Consider the following 27,923-nt stretch of genomic DNA (forward strand, 5'->3'; position numbering starts at 1 on the left):
TCCAATTCTCTTTGCTTGCTAAAAATCTTGTTTTTTTTTTAATAGAACGAATTTAACAAAAACTTTTGAAAGAGTTTTAAAGAATCTCAGCGGTCCCGATTTTCTGTTTTTGAAAGAATTTATAAGAATCTTGGAGACTCCTGGCGTTTTGTTTTAGAAGAATTTGAAACAAATTTTGGGGGTACATTTCCATTTGAAAGAATTTTGGGAATTTCTGTTCTCGTATTTTGGAAAATTTTTAAAGAATTTCAGGGAATTCGATGATTTGTTGTAAAATGAATTTTAAAAAATCTCAGCGTTCCTGATGTGTTATTTTAGAAAAATTAAAAAAAAAATTGGTGGCCCTTACTATTTTATTTTTTAAAGAATTTTACAAAAATTTCATGGACTCCGAATGTTCTGTTTTTGAAAGAATTTGAAAGAATCTTGAAGATTCTTAGTTTTCCACGAATTTGAAACAAAATGATGATTTATTTTAGAAAAATTTGAACAAATCTAGAAGGTCATTCCGGTGTTTTGTTTTTGAAAGAACTTGAAACAATTTCGTGGACTGCTAGTTTTATTTTTGAAAAAATTTGAAAGAACGTCTGGAATCTCTGGTGTTTTGTTTTTGAAAGAAATTATAAAAATTTTGGATACCATTGTTATTTTATTTTTAAAAGAATCTGAAAAGATATCATGATTTCTGACAATTTTTGACAGAATTTAAAAAATTTCAGAGGAATCCGGTGTTGTATTTTTCGAAAAATTTAAAAGAATCTCGGAGCCGCTAGTGTTTTGATTTTGAAAGAATTTTAGACTCTTGGGAATTCTTGGTGTTCTGTTTTGGAAGAATTTTAAATAATTTCAAGGAAATCCAGTGATTTGTTGTAAAATGAATTTTAAAGAATCTTAGAGGAGCCCGTTGTTTTGTTCGAGAAAAAATTTTCGTAGTCTGTGGTGTCTTGATTTTGAAAGAGTTGTAAAGAATCTCTGGAAAAGTTGGTGTTTTGTTTTTGAAAGAATTTGAAAGAATTTTAGAGGCCCTGGTTGTTTCAATTTTGAGAGAGTTTTAAAGAATCTCAGCGGTCCCGATTTTCTGTTTTTGAAAGAATTTGTAAGAATATTAGAGACTCCTGGCGATTTGTTTTAGAAGAATTTGAAAGAAATTTTGGGGGTACATTTCCATTTGAAAGAATCTTGGGAATTTCTGTTCTCGTATTTTGGAACATTTTTAAAGAATTTCAGGGAATTCGATGACTTGTAAAATGAATTGTAAAAAATCTCAGCGATCCTGATGTTTTATTTTAGAAAAATTATAAAAAAAAAATTGGTGGCCCTTACTATTTTATTTTTGAAAGAATTTTGCAAAAATTTCATGGACTCCGAATGAATTTGAACAAATCTAGAAGGTCAGTCCGGTGTTTTGTTTTTGAAAGAACTTGAAACAATTCCGTGGACTGCTAGTTTTATTTTTGAAAGAATTTGAAATAATCTCTGGAATCTCTGGTGTTTTGTTTTTGAAAGAAATCGTAAAAATTTTGGAGGCCCTTGTTATTTTATTTTTTAAAGAATTTGAAAAGATATAATGAATTCTGACAGTTTTTTGACAGAATTTTAAAAATTTCAGAGGAATCCGGTGTTGTATTTTTCGAAAAATTTAAAAGAATCTCGGAGCTGCTAGTGTTTTGATTTTGAAAGAATTTTACAGACTCTTGGGAATTCCTGGTGTTCTATTTTGGAAGAATTTTAAATAATTTCAAGGAAATCCAGTGATTTGTTGTAAAACGAATTTTAAAGAGTGTCAGCGTCCCGGTGTTTTAATTTAGAAAGAATTTGTGAAAATTTTGGTGACTCCTAGAGTTTTATTTTAAAGGATTTAAAAAAAAATGAGTCCTTACTACTTTATTTTTCAAAGAATTTTTAAAAAGCTCAGGACCATCCCGTATATATTTTTTTTTTTGGGAGAATTTGAAAGAATTTGGGAGACCACTGGTGTTTTTTATGAAAGAATTTTAAAGAATCTCGGCGGTTCCGATGTTATGTTTTTGAAAGAATTTGTGAAAATTTTGGAGGCCCTTGTTATTTTATTTTTAAAATAATTTGAAAAGATATGATGAATTCTGACAGTTTTTTGACAGAATTTTAAAAATTTCAGAGGAATCCGGTGTTTTGTTTTTCGAAAAATTTAAAAGAATCTCGGAACCGCTAGTGTTTTGATTTTGAAAGAATTTTACAGACTCTTGGGAATTCTTGGTGTTCTATTTTGGAAGAATTTTAAATAATTTCAAGGAAATCCAGTGATTTGTTGTAAAACGAATTTTAAAGAGTGTCAACGTCCTGGTGTTTTAATTTAGAAAGAATTTGTGAGAATCTTGGAAACTCCTGGTGTTTTATTTTAAAGGATTTAAAAAAAATTGGGGCGTTACTATTTTATATTAAAGATAATTTTTAAGAATCTCAAGGGCATACTGTATTTTTTTAGAGAGAATTTGAAAGAATTTGGGAGACATTGGTCTTTTATTTCTGAAAGAATTTATAAGAATCCGAGAAGGTTCTTGTTTTATTTTAGAAAAAAGAATTTCAAAGAGTCTAGTGAACTCCTAGTGTTTTGTTTTTGAAAGAAGTTTAAAGAATGTCTAGAAAACCCGGTGTGATGTTTTTAAAAAAATTTAATAGAATTTCTGGGATTCCTGGTGTTTTATTTTTGAGAAGAATTTTAAAGAATCTTAGAGGAACCCGTTGTTTTGTTCGAGAAAAAAATTTTTAAGAATCTCTGGAAAAGTCGGTGTTTTGTTTTTGAAAGAATTTGAAAGACTCTTTGGGCTTCCAGGTGTTCTATTTTGAAAGAATTTTAAAGAATTTCAAGCGAAACCAAAGATTTGTTGTAAAGCGAATTTAAAAGAATTTTAGGAATCCCGATGTTTTATTAGTTTTTCAAGTGATTTTAAAGAACGCAAGAAGAAGAAAGTCAGTATTTTGTTTTCATAACAATTTGAAAGAATCTCGTAAACCACTAGTATTTTGTTTTTGAAAGAGTTTCGGAAATCATTGGTGTTTTTTTTTGAAGAATTTTAAAAACCTCGGGAACACCCGGTGTTTTGTTTTTGAAGAATTTGAAAGAATCTTGGTCGCTTCTAGGTTTTTATTTTTGAAAGAATTTTAAAGAATCTTAGGGGAATCCGGTGGTTTGATGTAGAACGAATTTGAAAGAATCTTAGGGATTTCTGGTGCCCTGTTTTGAAAGAATTTTGAAGAATTTCAAGAGAATCCATCGATTGTTGGAATTTGAATTTCCAACTACGTTAGTTTTTTTAAGAAATTTTAAGAATCTCTAGAAAAGTCGGTGTTTTGTTTTCAAAAGAATGTTATTGAAAGGATTTCGGGGACCACTGGTATTTATTTTTTGAAGAATTTTAAGAAACCTCATTGGTACTCGGTGTTCCTTTTTGAACAATTTGAAAGAATCTTGACGGCCTCTATGTTTTTATTTCTGAAAGAATTTTAAAGCATCTAGGGGAATCCGGTGATTTGACGTAGAACGAATTTGAAAGAATCTTGGAGATCCCTAGTGTTCTGTTTTTGAAAGAATTTTAAAAAATAATAAGGGAACGCAGTGATTTGTTCTTGAAAGAATTTGAAAGAATCTTGGGGATTCCAGATGTTCTCTTTTGAAAAAGTTTTAAAGAATTTTGCAAATCCCGCTGTTTTAGTTTTATCAAGAAATTTTAAACTACCTCTAGGAAAGTCGGTATTTTGTTTTCATAAGAATTTGAAAGAATCGCGTAAACTCCTAGTGTTTTATTTTTGAAAGAATGTTAAAGAACTTCAGAAGAGTCGGATATCTTGTTTTTGAAAGAGTTTCAGAAACCCTTGGTGTTTTTTTATACAATTTGAGAAGTAAAGAAAAATAAAGAATCTCAAGGGAATCCGGTGCATAATTTAGAACGAATTTGGAAGACTCTTGGGGGTTGTTTTGAAAAAATTTTAAAGAATTTCAGGGGAATCCGGTGATTTGTCGCAAAACGAATTTTAATTTCCAGATGTCTTAGTTTTTTTAAAGACATTTTAAAGAATCTCTGGGAAAGTTGGTGTTTTGTTTTTGAAGAATTTGAAAGAGTCTTGATCGGTTCTACGTTATTTCTGAAAGAATTTTAAAAAATTTCGAAGGAACCCGATGATTTGTTCTAAGTTTCTAGGACCCCTTGCGTCTTTTTTTTGAAGAATTTTAAAAAAATTTCATTGGAACTCCATATTTTTTTTAAACAGTTTTAAACAATCTTGGAGGCTCCGGTGGTTTATTTCTGCAGAATTTGAAAGAATCTTAGCCACTCCTACGTTTTTATTTCTAAGAGAATTTTAAATAATTTTAGGTGAATCAGATGATTTGCTAAATAACGAATTTGAAAGAATCTTGGGAACCCCCTATTGTTTGAATTTTTTAAAGGATTTTAAAGAATCTCTGGGAATGTCGATGTTTTGTTTTCAAAAGAATTTTAAAGAATCTCGGAAAATCTTTGTTTTGTTTTTGAAACAATGTTAAAGAGCGTCAGGGAAGAATTTGAAACAATTTGGTCACCCATACGTTTTTAGTTCAGAGAGAATTTTAAAGAATGAATAAGAAATGATTAAAATCGAATTTAGAAAGAATTTGAAAGAATCTTGGAATTCCTGGTGTTTTTTTCTAGGAAATTTTAAAGAATCTCACGGGCACCCAGTTTTTTTTTAAACAGTTTGAAAGAATTTGGTGTTATGTCTTTGAAAAATTCGGAAGAATCTCAGGGGATTAGTTTTAAAACGAATTTGAAAGAATCTTGGGTATCCTTGGTGTTCTGTTTTGAAAGAATTTCAGGGGAATCCGATGATTTGTCGTAAAACGAATTTTAATTTCCAGATGTCTTAGTTTTTTTAAGAAATTTTAAAGAATCTCTGGGAAAGTTGGTGTTTTGTTTTTTAAGAATTTGAAAGAGTTTTGATCGTTTCTACGTTTTTATTTCTGAAAGAATTTTAAAAAATTTCAAAGGAACCCGATGATTTGTTCTAAGTTTCTAGGACCTCTAGCGTCTTTTTTTTTGAAGAATTTAAAAAAATTTCATGGAAACTCCATGTTTTTTTTAAACAGTTTTAAACAATCTTGGAGGCTCCGGTGGTTAATTTCTGCAGAATTTGAAAGAATCTTAGCCACTCCTACGTTTTTATTTCTAAGAGAATTTTAATGAATTTCAGGTGAATCCGATGATTTGCTAAATAATGAATTTGAAATAATCTTGGGAACCCCCACTGTTTGAATTTTTTAAAGGATTTTAAAGAATCTCTGGGAATGTCGATGTTTTGTTTTCAAAAGAATTTTATAGAATCTTGGAAAATCTTTATGTTTTGTTTTTAAAACAATGTTAAAGGGCCTCAGGGAAGAATTTGAAAGAATTTGGTCACCCATACGTTTTTAGTTCAGAGAGAATTTTAAAGAATGAAGAAGAAATGATTAAAATCGAATTTAGAAAGAATCTGACAGAATCTTGGAATTCCTGGTGTTTTTTTCTTGAGAATTTTAAAGAATCTCACGGGCACCCAGTTTGTTTTTTAAACAGTTTGAAAGAATTGGTGTTTTGGCTTTGAAAAATTCGAAAGAATCTCAGGAGATTAGTTTTAGAGCGAATTTGAAAGAATCTTGGGATCCCGTTCTGTTTTAATTTTTTAAGTAATTTTAAAGAATCTCGGAAACCGCTGGTGGTTTTAATTTTGAAAGACTGTTGAAAAATTTTGACTGTTGATTTTTTTGTTTTTTGAAAAATTTAGAATAATCGTCATGACAACTGTTTTTGTTTTCGAAATTATTTTAAGGAATCTTATTGAATTCAACGATTTTAAGAATTTCATGGGCACTTTGTGTTTTCTTTTTGAAACAATTTGAAACAAAAGTTACATAAAACCTGATCTCTGAAAACTACGACCAGATCGATAATTATTTAATACTCTCTCAGATCTGCCACTTTCTCCAACCCACTAAACTAAATAAATAAAAACCCTCCAACCGCAATCACATCACAAGAAAACAGCGAATCGATATTCAGTATCTCCCCGGCCCTCCCGCTGCCATGAAACAAAACGCAAGAACAAGATAAATTCCTGCTAATTAATCCAACATCAATTAGCTCCTGCTCTGCGTTCCTGCTGGTGAAAGGTGGCACATGCCAGAGCTCAGCGATCTCGACGTGCCAATAGCACACTCGTGCCCTCCAACTCGCACCCTCTCGCTTTTCTTCACCAAGTGTCAATTACACTGCCCCGGACATATCTCAGATATAATGTCCTACTCGGCTGCTCCTCCACTTGACGACGACGACGCAGTAATTGCAAATGAAAGACAACGTGTATTTGAATAAATCCACATAAACAATCGCGACGTTTTTGTGCCAGATGGGGCAAATCGAACGTCAGGACCACTTGCGGCGAGGGAAGGTTGCGTGGGGTGGGAAGCAGGGGCGGACTGGCCTAAATGTGGTTATTATGACTGCTATATGGCTTGTATGCAGCCAGATTATAAGATCGGGTGAGTTACGAGCCGAGGAATTGTTGTTAACATACCTTTTTGGAAAAATTGATTCTTAAGACGAGTTCGTGTCAAACTGAGACATGTTGTGATTTACATTTTTTTTTGTTTTGTTTATTCAGATTCTGTGTTAAAAAATATTTTCCTGAAAGTCAAAATTGACACAATTTATAAATAACCAGCATCCAGGCAACACTTCCATTATTGCCGTACTATCTTTTGAGTTTGTTAGTGTATTATTTTAATAAAATAAGTGAGAGTGCTTATTTAGGTATGAATGTGTCGCTTGCTCTAGATTAGTCCACATGTATGGTACCACCACTTCACATTATTAATTACTTAACAAAAACTCTTATCTACATTTGATTTATTTTTTACGAAATATTTTATATTTATATTCTAATCTGGCGAAAAATTGCGTAATATCGAGTAATCGAATAATGGAAAAATTTAAAGATCGCAAAATCAGCAATTTCGAAAAACTGAAAAATCGAGTAATGTATAAATCGAAAAGTAGAAAAATGTTGAAACATCGAAAAACCGACATGTCAAGAAATCGAAACATCAAAAAATCGCAAAATAAAAAAATTGAAAATTCAAAAATTTTTAAATTCGCAAAATTGTAACATCTACAATTTAAAAATAGAAAAATTAAAATATCTAAAAGTCGAAGTTGAAAAAGAACCGAAACATCAGAAAATAGAAAAATTGAAAAACTGAAACTTCTAAAATTCAAAAATAGAAAAATCAAAATAAAAATAGAAAAAAGTCGAGAAATTGAAAAATCGAAAACCCTCGAAAACGGAAAATCGAGAACTCGAAAAATCCTGCTTGTAAAAAAATGGAAAATTGAGTAATCGAATAACTGAAAAATTCGGACAATGGAAAATTCCAAAACTGAAATGATGCATAATCGGGAAATAGAAAAATTAAAGAATCGAAACCTTGAAAAATTAAAAACTAAACCAACGAGAAATCGAAAAATTGAGATAAATCTCAATGGAAATAACCCAAAATCCAAAAGTTAGAAACTGAAAAATTGAAAGATTTTAAATTAAGAAAATCGACATCGACATGTTGAAAAAATTGGGAAATTAATCAATCGAAAAATCGAAACCTCGATAAATTTAGCCGTCGAAAAAGTGACAAATCGAAAAATTTAAAAACCGAAAAACTAAAACATCGGAAAAACAAAAAATTTTGAAATCAAATGTAAGAAGAATTACAGACTTGGAAAATTAAAAAATCGAGAAATTGAAAAGTCGAAAAATCCAAGTCAAAGTCGTAAAATTAAAAATTCGATTAATCGAGAAATTGAGAATTCGAAAATTTAGAAACTCAAACATTGAAAAATTGGAGAATCGTAAAACTGGAATATCGGAAAATTGAAAAATTACACCCTAAAACATAAAAATAGAAAAATTAAAAATCGAAAAGCCGAAAAATGGAAAAACTGAAAAATCGATAAAATGGAAAATTCCAGAACGGAAATCATGCAAAATCGGGAAATAGAAAAAATAAAGAATCGAAACCTCGAAAAACTGAGAAAAAAATCTATGGAAATACCCAAAATAGAAATGTTAAAAAATCGGGAAATTGAACAATCAAAACCAAAACCAAAATCAAAACCCCGAAATCTCGATAAATCGAAAAGTCGGAAAAGTGACAAATCGAAAAATTTAAAAACCGAAAAGCTAAAAAATTTTAAAATCGAATAATTGAAAAACTAAGAAAATCTCAAATTTTAAATTCGGAATACTGAAATATCGAAAAATTGAAAAATCAAAAGTTGAAAAATTAAGAAATCGAATTCGATAAATCGTAAAATAGAAAAATGTATAATTTAAAAAACTAGTATAAATTGAAACATTCAGAATTTAAAAATAGAAAAATTAATATATGGAAAATTCTAAAAACAAAAAAACAGAGGAATTGAAAAATTCAACATTTAAAAAATCAGAAAATTGAAGAATTGAAAAATTAAGAAATCGAGAAGTTGGGTAATTCCAAAGCTGAAGTGAGGTAAAATTAGGAATTCGAAAAATATTTAATCATCAAAGAACCGAAAATCCTAAAATCTAAAAAATTAAAATGACGATAAATTGAATAATTGAGAAATCCAAACAAAAAATTGAAACACCTAAAACATAAAAATAGAAAAATTAAAGTATCGAAAACCGAAAAATGAAAAACTCAAAAATCGGTAAAATGGAAAATTCCAGACCTGAAATCATGCAAAATCAGGAAATAGAAAAATTAAAGAATCGAAACCTCGAAAAATTGAAACATCGATAAATCGAAAAATTGACATAAAGATCTGTGGAAATAACCAAAAATCGAAATGTTAAACTAAAAAATCGAAAAAACGAAAAATTTCAAAATCGAAAAATTGAAAAACCAAAAAATCTAAAATTTTAAATTCCCAATCCCAATACTGAAATATCGAAGAATTGAAAAATCTAAAAAAAATTGCAGACTTGAAATATTGAAAAATTCCAAACTGAAACATCGGAAAACCGAAATATCTAAGGCACAAAATCCAAAATTTGAAAATTAAGAAATGGAAAAATAAAAAAATCGAAAAGTCAAATCGTCGAAAAATCGAGGAACTGAGAAATCATGAAATTAAAAAATCGATTAATCAAAATTTACAAACTCAAAAATTGAAAAATCGAATAATTGAAAAGTCGAAAAATTGAAGAATCGTAAAACTGAAATATCCCAAAATTGAGAAGTCGAAAAATGAAAAAATCTATATATCGAAAATTTGTAGAATCGAAAAATTGAAAAATCCCAAACACTCAAATAATGAAAAATTAAACAAGCAAAAATCTGAAAATCGAGTAACTGAAAAATTCTAGAATAAAAGACTGAAAACTCTCAAAATTGAAATATCGAAAAATTGAGAAATCGAAAATTCGAAAAGGCGTAAAATAGAAAAATTGGAAATTCAATAAATGTATAATTTAAAAAACCGAAAAATTGAAAAACTGAAATATCGAAAATTCCAAAAACCAAAAAAAAGAGAAATCGAAAAATTCAAAATTTAAAAAATTGGAAAATTGAAGAATTGAAAAATTAAAAAATAGAGAAGTTGAAAAATTCCAAAACCGAAATGACGTAAAACTCGGAATTCGAAAAATAACCATCAAAGAACCGAAAAACCTAACATTTAAAAAATAAAAATAACAATAAATGGAATAATTGAGAAATCGAAACACAAAAATCGAATCATTGAAAAATTGAAACATCTAAACATTAAAATATCGAAAATCCGAAAAATGCAAAAACTGAAAAATCGTTAAAGTGGGAAATTTCAGAACGAAAATCATGCAAAATCGGGAAATAGAAAAATTTAACAATCGAAACCTCGAAAAATTGAAAAACTGGAACATTTTAAAGCAACAAAATCGACAAATCAAAATATTGAAAAAATCGGGAAATTGATCATTCGAAAAATTGAAACCCCGAAATCTCGATAAATCAAGAAGTCCAAGAACTGCCAAATCGAAAAATTTTAAAATCGAAAAACTAAAAACTTCAGAAGAAAAAATTTTATAATCGAAAAATTGAAAAACTGAAAAATCTAAACCGAAGTCGAAGACAAACTAAAAACTCGAAAAGTAAATAATCCCAAAAAGTAAAACATCGAAAAATTGAAAATTCGAGAAATCGAAAAGTCGGAAGACCGAAGTTGGAAAAAGTAAAATTTTAAAATCCCAAAACTGAAATGTCGAAAAATTAAAAAATCTAGGAACAATCGGAGACTTGAAAAATTGAAATATTCCAAACTGAAACACCGAAAAATTGACAACTCGAAAAACTGAGACTTCGAAAAATCCAACTCAAAATATCTAAAATTTGAGAAATTAAAAAATCGAATAAAAGTCCAATCGTCAAAAATTCGGAAACTGAAAATTCGTAAACTTTAAAAAAATCGACTAATCGAAAAGCTGAGAAACCAAAAATTTAGAAACTCAATGGAATTTCAAAAAAATGTCGAAAAATGAAAAAATCGACAAATCGAAAATTTGTAGAATTTAAAAATTGAAAAATCCCAACACACAAATAACGAAAAATTAAGTAAGCGAAAATCTGAAAATCGAGTAAATGAAAAATTGACAAACTGAAGAATAAAATACTGTCCATAATAAAAATTCAACACGGATTCATAAACCATAAATTCAGAACTATGTTACTTTTTAACATTTAAATAACATTTATTCGACAAAATCATCAATTCCTGTGGGCGGGTATGAAAGGATAAATTTTGATTAACGATTTAATATGCTTCCGGTAACCTTAAAACTTTTGCAAAGCATTCGATTTTTGCAATTTGAGAGTTAAATTGTAAAATGCTGTCATATAATTTTGGTTTTTTGACAACAATCGGTTGATCTATTTCATCATACTTTAATGGTCCTGAAACGTCGAGAAAACGTAAAATCGCCCGATGGACTCAATCACAATACTTCCTTAGCTTACGCTCGGGAAGTAAAAACGATTTGTAGGACTACAAAATCATTTTACTTTCCAACCCGTAATGGAGTCCATCCAGCGAACAACTACTTTAATGTTTTCTCAACGTTTCGTGGTCCTATTTTTAAATTTTTGTCCGCGGGCACAAAATAAATTCAGATTTTGTCCTTGTTTGTTAAGCTAACATCGAACAGAATTAATTTTATAAAGGAAGTGAAACAATTCTGTATTAAAACGATAACGATACAGTAATATCTGTTTTTCAGATCAAAATACGTAATGATAGCTATCTTAATTTTCTTTTCTTTTGGAGATAGTGACAATTCATACTACTTACTTATTATCTTTTATCAAGACAAGTACACTAATCAGAATCTAAATTTAATACAAATGAACTAAAATAGTCTGGAGAAGAATTGTGAATGTGTACCTGTTTTACTGTTGTACTTAATCGGAAGCAACTGAATTATTTAAGTAAGTGATATCTGGTATCATCACTTGTGTTATATTGTTTCTTGTATAGATTATGGCAGGCACCGACGCCGAAGAACCCTTAAATTTATCGTTAACTGAAAATAATACGTGTTTGGGATTTAACAGGACAAGGGCTACCAATGGATACGTCGACATAGGATATAGCTGGGCAATAAATATTGGAATATGTATTGCAGTTTTTATTGCGTATGTTTACTTGAGAAAATTAACCGATTTCTACGAACCAAGACCCGTCGAAGCAGGCAAAGAACCAAGTTTTTTTTCCATATTTAAAATGAACGATGAGCGTATAAGAGAACGCTGTGGTGATCAAGCTGTACTGTATCTACAATTTCTGCGGACCTGGTTTTTTTTGTTATGTGTGGTTATGGCCGTTTCATTGATAATTATTTTGCCGATAAATATTCAAGGAACCTTACACCCAAAATCAAATTTTGGCTACATCACTATAAACAACTTGCCGTCAAATTCAAACTTATTGTGGGTGCATATTATAATAGGTTGGATATTATTTCGTACATGGATTTGGCGAGCACCTCCGGGACTCATAGAATTTTTTGATTTTCCGAGTCGTACGATAATGATCGAAAATATTTCGAAAAGTGAAAGAGAAGATACGTCAATACAAAGCATTTTGGAAGAGAGATATAACGTTACTGACATTGAAACAATAAAATTTGCATATAAAATAGAAAAACTGAAGCAACTACAAGAAGAACTAAAACGGATGAGGGAAGCAAAGAACTACTGCGAAGAAAACGATGGCACTTTTGGTTTCGGCTCAAAAGATGAAGCAAAAACATATTACAGGGAAAAAGAAAAATATTTTTCAAAAGCAGTGGAAAAGGAAAAAGAAAAAACTTTAAATGAACCTCTTGGAATTGCCTTTGTTACCTTAAATTCTGAAGATCAGGCGAAGAAACTAGTTACGCCTTACAGTGCACACAATTTATTTAGGGGGTGGCGTATTAGTGTAGCCCCACCAGCATCTGCAATAAATTGGGAAAATTTGGAATGCTCTTTCAAACGGTGGGTCATTAAAGTGCTGCTACTATTTTCTTGTGTGTTTTTGGCAATAGAATTTGTCTTGATCTCTGGCAAAATCCCTCATTATTTAAAGAACAAATTCTCGGTGATTGAGGCATATCCAATGATTCTTGGTTTAGTATTGCGTGGTATATATTATATTGATACTCGGTTGCCAATATGGACTATTACAAAATCTGAGGGCTGGCTATTTTCCACGAAATCTTCTTCCAAAAGTGTTATAATGTTATTTTTATTATGTACGTGTTTAATATTTATATATTGCGTTTTTCCAGCTGGCGGCATAACGAATAACTCTTCACTTATTGAATTGTTACAACCAGGAAATTACACTATATTAGACTGGCAGTGTTTTTATATGGTTGACAAGAGTTTTTTTTTTTTTGAAATTCTGATTGGGTTATTGTTGATTGGAACAGCGTTAGAATTTCTAAGACCTCTTGACGTCATTTGTTATCTCAATCAAGTCTTTAAGGCAAAGTCACAGGCAGAAAGACCCAGTATTCGTGAGAATCTACGACCTGGGTTTGCGTACAACGTTCGTTACTGTGAAGCCGTAATAATTTGCTCTATATGTATTGGTTTTAGTTTAATATGCCCTTTGATCACTATTATGGGGCCGATATATATGTTGACAAAGTATTCTGTTGACAAATATAATCTGTATTACGTTTATAAGCCAAGTGATATGACAAATGACATTATTTATTATTGTCACCATGTTTTAATTTTTTTCTCTGTATATCTTGCTTTTATCTTGCAACAAATATTACTTCTAGGTTTTTTTTATATAAGAGGAAATATGACATGTTTTTGGTCTTGCTTAGCCGGATTCAGTATCTTTTATGTTGTTTCCTTGCTTGCACCGACTTCTACAAACTCATACGAAGAACCACTTTCAGGATCTAATGATCAGTATATAGCACCACCACTGAGAAATTAAAGTACAACAAACATTTCCAATAGCAATTCTTCTACTGGATAGTTTTTTCAGTAATTTAGTAAGTCGTAGGCAAATTAGTAGGTATTATTTTTAAATATTCGTTAGAAATAGCTTGCATGAGAAAAATATATCCCTATTGTCAATAAAATGTTCAAAATTATTTCCGTTATTTAATTATTATTTATTACAACCACACTTTTAAACAGTATCGTATTTCCAGTTTTCGGGATTTTTTTTTTTAATATATGAATGGAATGATAAATCGCAAGTATAGACTCACCTTATTTTGCACATTTTCGATAGGATTTATATTATGGTAAAGAGAAAAATTTTCATTGACTGTTTACCATGGTTCCGATAACTTTAACACGTTTGCAAGGTTTCAGAGCATACTATTTCGCAATTTGAAAGTTTGATTGGAAAGTATTTTTATAATTTTTTTTTTCCAAAAACCTGGGTGCCAAAAGTAAAAATTCAACATGGATTCTTAAATCACAAATGGAGGAATATGTTATTTTATAAAATTTAAATAACATAGATCCAGTAACCTAAAAATGGAAAAGTAGAAAGATTTTAAAATATCGAAAAACCGAGATGAATCGAAACATCAAAAAATCGTAAAACGAAAAATTGAAAAATCGAAAAATGTAAAATTAAAAAAGATCGAAAACTGGAAAATTGGGAAAATGGAAAATTCCAAAACGGGAATGACCCAAATCGGGAAAGTGAAAAAATGAAAAATTGAAATCTCGAAACATAATTGAAAAACTTAGAAATCGAGAAATCGAAAACATGAGATAAATATCTGCGGAAATAACTCAAAATCGAAAAGTTAAAAATTGAAAAATTGAAAAATTTTGAATTAAGAAAACCGACATATCGAATTATTAAAAATATCGAAAAATTGGACAATCGAACAATCTAAATTCAAAAACCGAAATCAAAAAAATCGAAAAATCAAAAAGATTTAAAGTCGAAAACAGAAAAACCGAAGTCGACGAAAAATTGAAAAATCTCAGAATTAAAATATCGAAAATTTTTAAAATCCAGAAATCGAAATGTCGAAATAGTTGAAAAATTGAAAATTTAAAAACTGAAATATAGAAAAACTGAAAAATGTCAAAATAGAAAAATTAAAAATCCTAAACTGAAAAATCGAAAATTTGTAAAATTGAGAAATGGGAAAATCACAAAATCGGAAAAGTCAAATCCTCTAAAAATCGAGAAATCGGAAAGTCGAAAAATCAAAAATTCGATTAATCGAGCAATGGAGAAATTAAAAATTTAGAAACCCGAAAATGAAAAAATTGAAAAATGGAAAAATTTGAGAGTCGACAAATTGAATAATTGAAAAACTGAAAAACGTGAAACTGGAAATCGAAAAAGTGAGAAGACGAAAAATGAAAAATTTTAAAAATCTAAAAACTGAAAAATTAAAAATTTAAAAATTCAGAAATTGAAATATAGGGAAATAGAAACAAAAAAATCGAAAAGTTGGAAAATTGTATCTTGAACTTAAAAATAGAAAAATTAAAATATTGAAAAGACGAAAATTTTAAAAATCCAGAAATCGAGAAATCGAAAATCTCAAAATTTAATAAATCGGAAAATTAAAGGTTCGATAAATTAAAAAATCAACAACTTGGATAATTCCAAAACTACAATGACGTAAAATTGAGAATTCAAAAAATGAAAAAATAAAACTATTAAAGTCAAAAAATTTAAAATTTAAAAAATCGAAATTTCGAAAAGTCGAAAAATCAAAAAAATCGATCAATCAAGTAATTGGGAAAGCGAAAATTTGGAAACTCAAACTCAAACTGAGGAACCGCATAAATTGAAAAAATAGTAAAACTGAAATCTCGGAAAATTGAGAAGCCGAAAAGGAGGAAATTGAAAAATCCCAAAACTGAAATAATGAAAAATTAAGTAAACAAATAATTGAAAATCAAGTCATTGAAAAATTGGAACATGGAAAAATCGAAATAGTGGGAAAAACAAAAATTCGATTAGTAGAGAAAATTTACAAAGCCAAAAATTGAAAAATTGAAAAATCGAAAAATTTAAGGTTCGAAAAATTAAAAAATCGTAAAACTGGAATATCGGAAAATTGAGAAGCCGAAAAATGAAACACAGGATAAATCGAAAAATTGAAGAATCAAAAAATCAAAAAAAAAATTGTAAATCTAGTAATTGAAAAATTCAAAAATCCAGAAATTGAAAAATCGAAAAATCTAAATCCAGACTCGAAGAAAAATTGAAAAATCGCAAATTGAAATATCGAAAAATTGAAAAATCGGGAAATCGAAAAGTCGAAAAATCGAAGGCGAACTATCGAAAATTAAAAAAATCTAAAATTTAAAAGTCCCAAAACTGAGACGTTGAAAAATTGAAAAATCTCAAACTGAAACATCGGAAAATTCAAAACTCGAAAAATCGAAGTCAAAAAATCGAAAATTTGAAAAACTGAGAAATTGAAAAATCAAAAAATCGAAAAGTCGAAATATCTAAAATTTTATATTATGGTAAACAGAAAAATTTTCATTAACTGTTTACCATGGTTCCGATAACCTTAACACGTTTGTAAGGTTTCAGGGCATTTTGTTTCGCAATTTGAAAGTTTGATTGGAAAGTATTTTTATAATTTTTTTTTCCAAAAACCTGGCTGCCAAAAGTAAAAACTCAACACGGATTCTTAAATCACAAATGGAGGAATATGTTATTTTATAAAATTGAAATAACATACATCCAGTAATCTAACAATAGAAAAGTAGAAAGATCTTAAAATATCGAAAAACCGAGATGAATCGAAACGTCAAAAAATCGTAAAATGAAAAATTGAAAAATCGAAAAATGTAAAATTTAAAAAAATCGAAAACTGAAAAATTGGGAAAATGGAAAATTCCAAAACAGAAATGACCCAAATCGGGAAAGTGAAAAAATGAAAAATTGAAATCTCGAAAAATAATTGAAAAACTTAGAAATCGAGAAATCGAAAACATGAGATAAATATCTGCGGAAATAACTCAAAATCGAAAAGTTAAAAATTGAAAAATTGAAAAATTTTGAATTAAGAAAACCGACATATCGAATTATTAAAAATATCGAAAAATTGGACAATCGAACAATCTAAATTCAAAAACCGAAATCAAAAAAATCGCAAAAATCAAAAAGATTTAAAGTCGAAAACTGAAAAACCGAAGTCGCCGAAAAATTGAAAAATCTCAGAATTAATAAATCGAAAATTTCGAAAATCCAGAAATCGAAAAGTGGAAATATCGAAGTTGAAAAATTGAAAATTTAAAAACTGAAATATAGAAAAACTGAAAAATGGAAAAATGGGAAAATGAATATTCCTAAATCGAAAATTTGTAAAATTGAAAAATGGGAAAATCAAAAAATCGGAAAGTCAAATTATCAAAAAATCGAAAAATCGGAAAATCGAAAAATCAAAAATTCGATTAATCGAGCAATGGAAAAATTGAAAATTTAGAAACTCAAAAATTAAAAAATTGATAAATCGAAAAATTTGAGAGTCGAAAAACTGAAAAATTGAAAAATCGTGAAACTGGAATAACCGAAAATTGAGAAACCGAAAAATGAAAAAATCGATAAATCGAAAAGTGGAAATATCAAAGTTGAAAAATTGAAAATTTAAAAACTGAAATATAGAAAAACTGAAAAATGGAAAAATGGGAAAATGAATATTCCTAAATCGAAAATTTGTAAAATTGAAAAATGGGAAAATCAAAAAATTGGAAAGTCAAATTATCGAAAAATCGAAAAATCGGAAAATCGAAAAATCAAAAATTCGATTAATCGAGCAATGGAAAAATTGAAAATTTAGAAACTCAAAAATTAAAAAATTGATAAATCGAAAAATTTGAGAGTCGAAAAATTGAAAAATTGAAAAATCGTGAAACTGGAATAACCGAAAATTGAGAAACCGAAAAATGAAAAAATCGATAAATCGAAAATTTGAAGAATCAGAAACTCTAAAATTTAAAACATAGACAACTTGAAAAATCAAAAAACTGAAAAATCGAAAATTTCAAAATTGAAAAATTGAAACATCTAAAACCTAAGAGAAAATTTCAAAACTCAAATGACCTAAAATTTAAAAAATTAAAAAATTGAAAAATTGAATAATTATGAAATCGAAGGACAAAAAATCAAAAAATTCAAAAATTGAAATATCCAAAATTAAAATATCGTAAAGCAGAAAAATCCCAAAATCTGGAAATAAAAAAATCGAAAAAAAATCCTACATTTAAAAAATTTGAAAATTGAATAATCTAGAAACAGAAAAATTGGGAAAAGGTAAATTCCAAAACTGAAATGACGCAATATCGAGAAATAGAATAATTGAAAATTCCAAACCTCGAAAAATTGAAAAACTGAAACATCGAGAAATAGGAAAATTAAGGTAGATATCTATGCAAATAACGCAAAATTGAAAAGTTAAAAATTGAAAAATTTTAAATTAAGAATATCGACAAATCGACATATTGAAAAAATCTAGAAGTTGATCAATCAAAAATCGAAACACTGAAATTTCGATAAATCGAGAAACCGCAAAACTGACAAATCGAAAAATTTAGAAACCGAAAATTCAATAAATCCAAAACACCACAAATTTTAAAATAAAAACTTGAAAAATCGAAAACTCTAAAACCGGAAACCCAACATCAAAAATTGACAAATCGATAAATCGAAAATCGAAGTCTAGAACTCGAATTATTAAAAAATCGAAAATTTGAAAAATTACGAAATGGGAAACCTAAAAAAATCGATAATTCGAAATGTATAAAAATCTAAAATTCGATTAATCGCGAAATTGAGAAATCCCAAAACCAAAATGTTGAACAAAATCTAAAAAAGACTCGAAAAACTGAAAAATCCCAAACTGAAATATAAAAAAATTCATGTCTGAAAATCGAAGTCAAAAAATCGAAAATTTGAAAAATTTAAAATTTGAAAAATCGAAAAGTCAAATCCTCGAAAAATCGCGAAATCGCAAGTCGAAAAATTAAAAAGTCGATTATTTGGGAAATTGAGAAATCGAAAATTTAGAAAGTCTTAAATAGAAAAATCGTAACATCGAAAAAAAGTCGAGAAATTTAAGAATCAAAAAATTGAAAAATCCCAGCACTGCAATAACCAAAAATTGAGTAGCTGGAAAATTGTATATCGAGTAATTGAAAAATTGAAAAATCGAAGAATTGAAAAGTCGAAAAATTGAAAAACCGAAAAATCTAAAACCGAAGTCAAGGAAAAATTGAAAATTCGGGAATTCGAAAGGTCGAAAAATCGAAGTCGAAATATCTAAAATTTAAATATCCCAAAACGAAACAAATAACAATTCAAAAATCGAAAAATCGAATTTAAAAAATGGAAAATTTTAAAAATTGGGAAATAGGAAAATCAAAAAACCGAAAAGACGAATCATCGAAAAGGCGAAAAATAAAAATTCCATTAATTGAGAAATTGAGAAATCGAAAATTTAAAAAGTCAAAAATTGAAAAATCGAAAAATTTAAGAGTTGAAATATTGAGGAACCGAAAAATTGAAAAATCGTAAAACTGAAATATCGGAAAATTCAGAAGTCGAAAAATGAAAAAATCGATAAATGGAAAACTGAGAGAATCAAAAAATTGAAAAATCCTAACACTGAAATACCCAAAAATTACCTAAGAGCAAAATTCTAAATCAAGTAAACGAAATCGAAAAATCGAAAAATCGAAAATCGAAATGTCGGAAAACCGAAGTCGAAATATCTAAAATTTTAAAAATCCCAAAACTGAATTATTGAAAAATTGAAAAATCTAAGAAAAATTGCAGACTTGAAAAATCGAAAAATCTCAAACTCAAACAACGAAAGATTCAAAAATCAAAAATCAGTGTCAAAAAGTCGAAAATTTAAAAGTCGAAAATTTGAAAAATTGAGAAATGGGAAAATCACAAAATCGAAAAATCGAATTATCGAAAAATCTCGAAAATTTGATTAATCGAGAAATTGAGAAATCGAAAATTTAGAAACTCAAAAATTGAGAAATTGAAAAGTCTAAAAATTGGAGAATCGAAAAATCGTAAAACTGAAATATCGGAAAATCTAGAAGACGAAAAACGAAAAATCGGTAAATCGAAAATTGGAAGACTCAGAAAATTGAAAAATCCCAACAAAGAAATAATCAAAAACTAACTAAGGAAATAATTGTAAATGAAGTAATTGAAAAATTAAAAAATCGAGAAATGGAGAAATCGAAACTTTAGAAGGCCAAAAATTGAAAAATTGAAAAATTTAAGAGTTAAAACTTGAATATCGGAAAATTGAGAAGTCGAAAAATGGAAAAATCGATAACTCGAAAATTGGAACAATCAAAAAATTGAAAAATTCCAACACTGAAATAAACAAAAAGTAACTAAGAAAAATTGTAAATCAAGTAACTGGAAAATTGAAAAGCCTAAAAATCTAAAACCGAAGTCTATGAAAAATCGAGAAATCAGAAAGCCGAAATACCTAAAATTTTAAAGTCGACAAATCAAAAATTTAATTAATCGAGAAATTGAGAAATCGAAAATTTAGAAATTCAAAAATTGAAAAGTCGAAAATTTGGAAAATCGAAAAACCGGAAAATCCATAAATTGAGAAATCGAAAAATTAAAAAAATCGATAAATCAAAGATTTGAAGAATCAAAAAATTGAAAAATCTCATCACTGAAATGGCGTAAACTTAAATAAGCGAAAAATGTTAATCGAGATATTGAAAAATTGAAAAATCGAGAAATTGAAAAACCGAAAAATCTAAACCGAAGTCGAAGAACAATTAAAACATCCCAAAACTAAACCATCGAAAAATTGAAAAATCTAAGAAAACTTGCAGACTTGAAAAATTGAAAAATTGCAAACTGAGACATCCAAAAATTCAAAACTTGAAAAGTCGAAAATTTGAAAAATGGAAAATTTGCAAAATTAAACAAAGGAAAAATCAATAATATAATAAAAAACTGAAAAATCCCAAAATTGAAATATCGAAAAATTGAGAAACCGTAAGCTGAAAAATCAAGAAATTGGAAAATCGACAACAATCCCAATGTCCACGATAAAAATTCAACACGGATTCATAAACCATAAGTTCAGCAATATGTTACTCTTTAATATTTAAATTGTAAAATGCTGTTATATAAACTCAACACGGATTCATAAACCACAAATGGAGGAGTAAGTATAAATTGGTATAAGGTTATTAGGCAAAAAATCCTTCAACCCTGAAGTATGTACATACATAATACAGGAAATCCAGCTTCTTCGAAAAATTATAAAATGTAATTTTGCGAATTTTATTTTTAAAAATACCCTGATAAGTGATAAGTTAAAACAACGGTATGTGTAGACCATTAAAGTACGGGCAAAGAAGCATGCTATGCGAAATTTCAAGTGAGTTTATCCGTTTTAAAATTTTGCGTGACAGTGCTGTATTCCTAAATTTTCTGGAAAATGCTGTAAATCGAGTGAATTGCACATTGATTGCAGAAATTACAAACATTTTGTCTTCTCCACTGAATTGACCAGATCTAACCTGAAACTATATAGTTTCCAAATGATACGAGATTTGCAGGAAAGAATTTTAAAAATGTTTAAGAGCAGTATTTTCATGTAACTATTCCTTTTTATATAAATAAATAAAATATTATACTCTTTTATACTGTCCAAAAAGCCTCAAGTTACGTTGGCAAAGCTCTAAACTTTAAAAATCGCTGTGATTTTGAACTGTCATTTTTGTTAAATCTGTTTTCGTACCTGAAGTTCATCCCTGAGACACCTCACCTGTCCCCGCCGCCATTAGTGCCTCATTAAACCCTCCCCGACCACACATGGCCTACGCATCTGCCCCGACAACATAGCCCATGTCATAAAGTACTGCGGTCAGCGCTGGCACCGGTGCCAACAACAAAACATCGCATTTTCCCATGAAATACACCAAAAACTGGCGGTTTGGCTCATCCGCACAAAGGGGTGAATAATTCCATAATTTATACCGTTTTGATCAATTAAAATCCGACCGATCCCACTCGAGACTGTCAGCCGCACGTATCCGACACTTTTTTCTAATATTTATTTTAAATGGCCCGAGGGTGTTTTGTTGGCAAGTTTCTGCATATCGGGATAAGGATTCGGGGGCGGCAGATGGCGGCCAGGATTCGCGCCGCATGTGTCCAATGGTGTCTGCCTCAACGTGTTCATTATTACATTTTTAATGTTATCAACTATTACGGGGTAACGGCGGACGCAGATTTCTTATTGGCACACAATCAGCAGTTTTTGGGGTGACGACGCCAGCGAGGGGTGCTTTATTATTCGAGTTTTAAGATGGTTTTGACCTTATTTGGCGGGCGCACCTGCTAATTTTGGGGAAAGTTTGGACGGAGCGAAGGTAATAAAAAATTTCGAATGGGAGTATTTGCGCACAAGTTGGCCGGTTAGGAATGGCAAAAGCGAGATGAAAGACTAGGTTGCACAAAAGCGAAGTCTAAAAACAAACGTTCGAATTTGCTAATGAGGTCGTCCAGTATTTTCGACAAGATGGGGCTACAGCGCATTCAGCTAGGACCTCAATTGTTACATTACGGAAATGTTTTAGTATTTACTAACTAAGTATACGTACACCCACCAAAAATATCTAAGAACCTTAATAAAAAAATTGGTCGAAAGTTATAGTGGTGCAGATTTTTTGACTTGAATTTTTCAATTCTTCAATTTTTTATATTTTTTTTTGTTGTTTCAGTTTTCGAATTGCAATTTTTCGTTTCGGTTTTACGTCCTTTATGTTTTAAATTTTTCGAGTTTAATGTTCCAACTTTATAATTTATTTTCTCAAAATCAATTTTTTTTTATTTTCGTTTCTTCAAGGTTACCTAAAAACATATTTCACATGGTAATTTCTCGTAGAAATTTAAGGATTTTATAATTAAGCTCCGCCCCTCGGCTTACGACGAATAAAAAAAATCATCAGATTTGAGATTGGGTGGGTGGGGGGGGGGGCTTATATTTTGCCCTTTTTTTTTCTTAATATACATAGCTATTTTTTCACAACAAGACATTGCAAAATCGATATTTCCTTATACAAATTTTCTATTTTAAACATGTTTTAAGTTTCATGTTGAGAAAAAAAAAATATACATATTAAAACAACAAGCCAAACTGTATCATTTTTTTTAATTTTTCGTTTCTTGCTTTCTCTATGTGCAATTTTTCCTTTCGGTTTTTTTTTAATTTTATTTATTTTTACAATTTTTTGATTTTTCAATGTTCTGTTTATAATTTTTTATTTATTTAGATTCAGTGTTTTTCAATTTTTTGTTTTTTCAAATTTACAATATGCATACCTTCGAGTTTTCATTTTTCAATGGTTCCTTTTTTCTATTTTCGAACTTTGGATTCTTCAGTTTTTCATTTCTTCAATTTTCTGGTTTGCAATTTTTCATCTCGGTTTTTTGTTTTCCTTACTTTTTCAATTTTCGGTTTTTTATTGTTCTGATTTTCTAGTTTTTCTTTTTTCAATGTGAAAATTTTCAATTTTTGGATTGTTCAGTTCCTCGATTTCCAGTTTTTCTGTTTTCAATTTTTAGACTTTTCATCTTTCAGATTTTTTAATTTTTCATTTTTTCAACTTTAGATTTTTCAGTTTTCGAATATTTTTCGGTTTTTCAGGGTCTCTGATTTTCCAGTTTTCCTTTTTTCAATGTGAAATTTTTCAATTGTTAGATTGTTTAATTTTTCGGTTTCCAGTATTTCGGTTTTCAATGTTTCGAGTTTTCAACTTTTAAATTTTTTAATTTTTCGTTTTTTCAACTTTAGATTTTTCAGTTTTTCCATAATTTTTCGTTTTTCAAAGTCTCTGATTTTCTAGTTTTGTTTTTTTTTCATATGAATTTCTTCAATTTTTTTATTGTTCAATTTTTCCAATTCCAGTTTTTCGGTTTTTAATTTTAAGACTTTTCATCTTTCAGATTTTTTAATTTTTCGTTTTTTCAACTTTAGATTTTTCAGTTTTCGAATATTTTTCGGTTTTTCAGGGTCTCTGATTTTCCAGTTTTTCTTTTTTCAATGTGAAATTTTTCAATTGTTGGATTGTTTCATTTTTCGGTTTCCAGTTTTTCGGGTTTTAATTTTTCGGGTTTTCAACTTTTAAATTTTTAAATTTTTCGTTTTTTCAACTTTGGATTTTTCAGTTTTTCCATTATTTTCGCTTTTCAAGGTCTCTGATTTTCTAGTTTTGTTTTTTTTTTCATATGAGTTTCTTCAATTTTTGGATTGTTCAATTTTTCCATTTCCAGTTTTTCGGTTTTCAATTTTTAGACATTTCACCTTTCAGATTTTTTTATTTTTCGTTTTTTCAACTTTAGATTTTTCAGTTTGTCGATTATTCTTCGGTTTTTCAGTGTTTTGATTTTCTAGTTTTTCTTTTTTTCAATGTGGAAGTTTTTAAATTTTGGATTGTTCAATTTTTCGAATTCCAATTTTTCGGTTCTCAATTTTCCGGGTTTTTAACTTTTAAATTTTTAAATTTTTCGTTTTTTCAACTTTGGATTTTTCAGTTTTTCCATTATTTTCGCTTTTCAAGGTCTCTGATTTTCTAGTTTTGTTTTTTTTTTTCATATGAGTTTCTTCAATTTTTGGATTGTTCAATTTTTGCATTTCCAGTTTTTCGGTTTTCAATTTTTAGACATTTCACCTTTCAGATTTTTTTATTTTTCGTTTTTTCAACTTTAGATTTTTCAGTTTGTCGATTATTCTTCGGTTTTTCAGTGTTTTGATTTTCTAGTTTTTCTTTTTTTCAATGTGGAAGTTTTTAAATTTTGGATTGTTCAATTTTTCGAATTCCAATTTTTCGGTTCTCAATTTTCTGGGTTTTTAACTTTTAAATTTTTAAATTTTTCGTTTTTTCAACTTTGGATTTTTCAGTTTCTCGAGTATTTTTCGATTTTTCAGTGTTCTGATTTTCTAGTTTTTCTTTTACCAATGTGAAAATTTTCAATTTTTGAATTGTTCAATTTTTCGGTTTCCAGTTTTTCGCTTTTCAATTTTCGAGTTTTCAAGTTCTAAATTTTTAAATTTTTCGTTTTTTCAACTTCAGATTTTTCAGTTTTTCCATTATTTTTCGCTTTTCAAGGTCTCTGATTTTCTAATTTTGTTTTTTTTTTTCATATGAATTTCTTCAATTTTTTGATTGTTCAATTTTTCCATTTCCAGTTTATCGGTTTTCAATTTTTAAACTTTTCAACTTTTAAATTTTTTAATTTTTCGTTTTTTCAACTTTAGATTTTTCAGTTTGTCGATTAATTTTTCGGTTTTTCAGTGTTTTGATTTTCTAGTTTTCCTTTCTTCAATGTGGAAGTTTTCAAATTTTGGATTGTTCAATATTTCGAATTCCAATTTTTCGGTTCTGAATTTTCCGAGTTTTCGACTTTTAGTTTTTTAAATTTTTCGTTTTTTCAACATTAGATTTTTCAGTTTTCGAATATTTTTCGGTTTTAAGGATCTCTGATTTTCCAGTTTTTCTTTTTTCAATGTGAAATTTTTCAATTGTTGGATTGTTTAATTTTTCGATTTCCAGTTTTTCGGTTTTCAATTTTTCGAGTTTTCAAGTTCTAAATTTTTAAATTTTTCGTTTTTTCAACTTTAGATTTTTCAATTTCTCGATTATTTTTCCATTTTTCAGTGTTTTGATTTTTAGTTTTTCTTTTTTGAATGTGAAATTTTTCAGTTTCGCAAATTTTGGATGCTTGAAGTTTAAATTTTAATTTTTAGATTTTTGAATTTTTCATTTCTTACTTTCTCTATTTGCAATTTCTCCTTTCGGTTTTTTTTATTTTCTTTATTTTACAATTTTTCGATTTTCAATGTTTTGATTTTATAATTTTTTTGTTTTTTCAACTTTAGATTTTTCAGTTTTTCAATTATTTTTTGGTTTTTCAGTGTCTCTGATTTTCTAGTTTTTCTTTTTTCAATGTGAAATTTTTCAATTTTTGGATTGTTCAATTTTTCGATTTCCAGTTTTTCGGTTTTCAGTTTTAAGACTTTTCAATTTTCAGATTTTTTAATTTTTCGAGTTTTCAACTTTGGATTTTTCAGTTTCTGGATTACCTTTCGTTCAGTGTTTTGATTTTCTAGTTTTTCTTTTTTCAGTGTGAAAATTTTCAATTTTTCAATTTCCAGTTTTTCGCTTTTCAATTTTTAGACTTTTCAGCTTTCAAATTTTTTAACTTTATTTTTTTAACTTTAAATTTTTCAGTCTCTCGATTATTTTTAGGTTTGTCGGTGTCTCTGATTTTCTAGTTTTTCTTGTTTCAATGTGAAATTGTTCAATTTTTCGATTTCCAGTTTTCGGTTTTCAGTTTTTCAATTTTTCGGATTCTAGATTTGTCAATTTTTCGTTTTCTCAGTTTTCGATTTACAAATTTTCTAGTTTTCATTTTAAATATCTAATAATAATTACAATTTTTAAAATTTTTCACTTTTTCAATTTTTCGATTTTTGAATTTTTTCAATTACCTAATTGATTTTTAATTTTTCAATTTCTCTATATTTAATTTATCAGTTTTTCCATTTTTCCGTGTTACGGTTTTTCAACTTACAATTTTGATGATTCTATTATTTTTCGATTTCACAATTTTTTTTGGTTTTCCAGTTTTTTATTCGAATCGTTTTTTCTTCTATCCAATTTTTCCATTGCTTAATTTTTTTTCAGCAATTGTAAAAATTGCTAAATTGTAAAATTGGAAAAACAAAAATGAAAAGACGCAAAATTATAAAACGAAAACTTTGCAAAATCTAAAAATTGGAAATCAAAACATTGAAAAATTAAGAAACGAAAAATTCAAAAAACTGCACAATCTAAAAATGGAAATATTGTCAAAGGGAAATAGAAATCGGAAAATTGGACAATTGAGAATTTCAAAAATTGCGAAACTGAAAAATTTTGAAATTGGAAAAAAATTGGAATTGAAATATCAGAAATTGAAAATTTGAAGAACTGAATAAACTACAAATTGTAAAATTGAAAGAAACATGGAAAAAATAAAGGAAATGGAAAAACGGAAAATTGTGACATAAAATCGAGAAAATGAAAATTAAAAAATTATTTAATGGAAAAATTGGAAAGAAGGAAAACGATTCGAATCAAAATCGTTTTTTCTTCTTTCCGATTTTTCGTTTCTTCAGTTCCTCGATCTGCAAATTTTCGAATTTCCACTTTTTTGATTTTGAAATTTCTCGTTTGTTCAGTTTTTTGGGTTTTCCATTTATTTCCGATTTTTTAATTTTCAATTTTTCCAATTTTCATTAGTTTCGAATTTTCGAATTAGAAAAAAGGAAAAATAGGAAAATTATGAAATTGAAAAATCAAAAATTAAAAAATGAAAAAACGAAAAAGTATAAAATGAAAACTTTGAAAAATCTAAAAATTGGAAATCAGGAACTTGGAGAAATGAAACACTAAAAAATCGAAAGAGTAAAAATTGAGAAACTTAAAAATCGAAAAGCTGCAAAATCAGAAAAAGGAAATATTTAAAACGGAAATAGAAATCGGAAAATCGGACAATTGAGAATTCCAAAACTTGCAAAATTGAAAAATTTTAAAGTTGGAAAAAATTGAAATTGAAAAATCAGAGATTGAAAATTTGAAGAATTCAATAAACTACAAATTGTAAAATCGAAACAAACATTGAAAAAAAAAGGAAATGGAAAACGAAAAATTGTGGCATAAATCAAAATTAAAAATCAGGAACTTGAAAAATTGACGAAACGAAAAACTGAAAAATCAAAAATCAAAAATTGGGAAACTGAAAAACCGAAAAACGAAAAATTGTAATATCAAAAAATTGAAAGTCGAAAAACTGAAAAAACGAAATATTGAAAAATTTGGAAATGGAGAAATTGAAAAATTGAAAAAATTAAAGTTGAAAAACGAAAAATTATGAAACCCAAACATTGAAAAGTGGAAAAATTGTAAAATTAAAGAAAATGGAAAAACGCAAAATTGTAAGTATTTAATATCAAGAAATTGTAAAATCAAAGACGAAAACATTTTTTTGAGAGGGGATAGACGGATAAATTTTGATTCACGATTTACTATGACTACGATAAACTTAAAATGTTTGTAAATTCATAAACATTCGGTTTTGCAGTTTCAAAGTTAAATTGTAAAATGCTGTTATACAATTTTTATCATTTTTCCAAAAATCTTAATCTATAAAATAAAAACAAATTTACTTAGCCAGTTTTTGGCGTTTTACCGCCTACGTGATAGTTCTAATATGCGTACAAAATTTGACAACAATCGATCCAGTCGTTTCCAAGATTATCTGCCTAATAAAAATCCGAACAGACGGCAGATAGACAGACAGACAGACCCACAAAAAAGGAAG

At 28.2% G+C, this 27,923-nt stretch overlaps 1 protein-coding gene and 1 long non-coding RNA gene across 2 annotated transcripts in view; one reads left to right on the plus strand and one right to left on the minus strand.

Annotated features, from left to right (window-relative positions):
* The window catches only part of LOC135124183 (protein CBFA2T1), a 117,314-nt gene that overhangs the window by 50,823 nt on the left and 38,568 nt on the right, over window positions 1-27,923 (minus strand). The gene's annotated exons all lie outside the window — the stretch shown is intronic.
* Window positions 11,374-11,671, plus strand: LOC135123960 (uncharacterized). Its single transcript, XR_010279728.1, has 2 exons — window positions 11,374-11,482; window positions 11,532-11,671. It is a non-coding gene; the product is annotated as an uncharacterized LOC135123960 (long non-coding RNA).

This window comes from Zophobas morio, unplaced genomic scaffold (genome assembly GCF_036711695.1).
Source record: "Zophobas morio isolate AGI-343-1 ecotype UQ-CSIRO unplaced genomic scaffold, CSIRO_AGI_Zmor_V1 ptg000007l, whole genome shotgun sequence".
Classification (NCBI taxonomy): Eukaryota; Metazoa; Arthropoda; class Insecta; order Coleoptera; family Tenebrionidae; genus Zophobas; species Zophobas morio.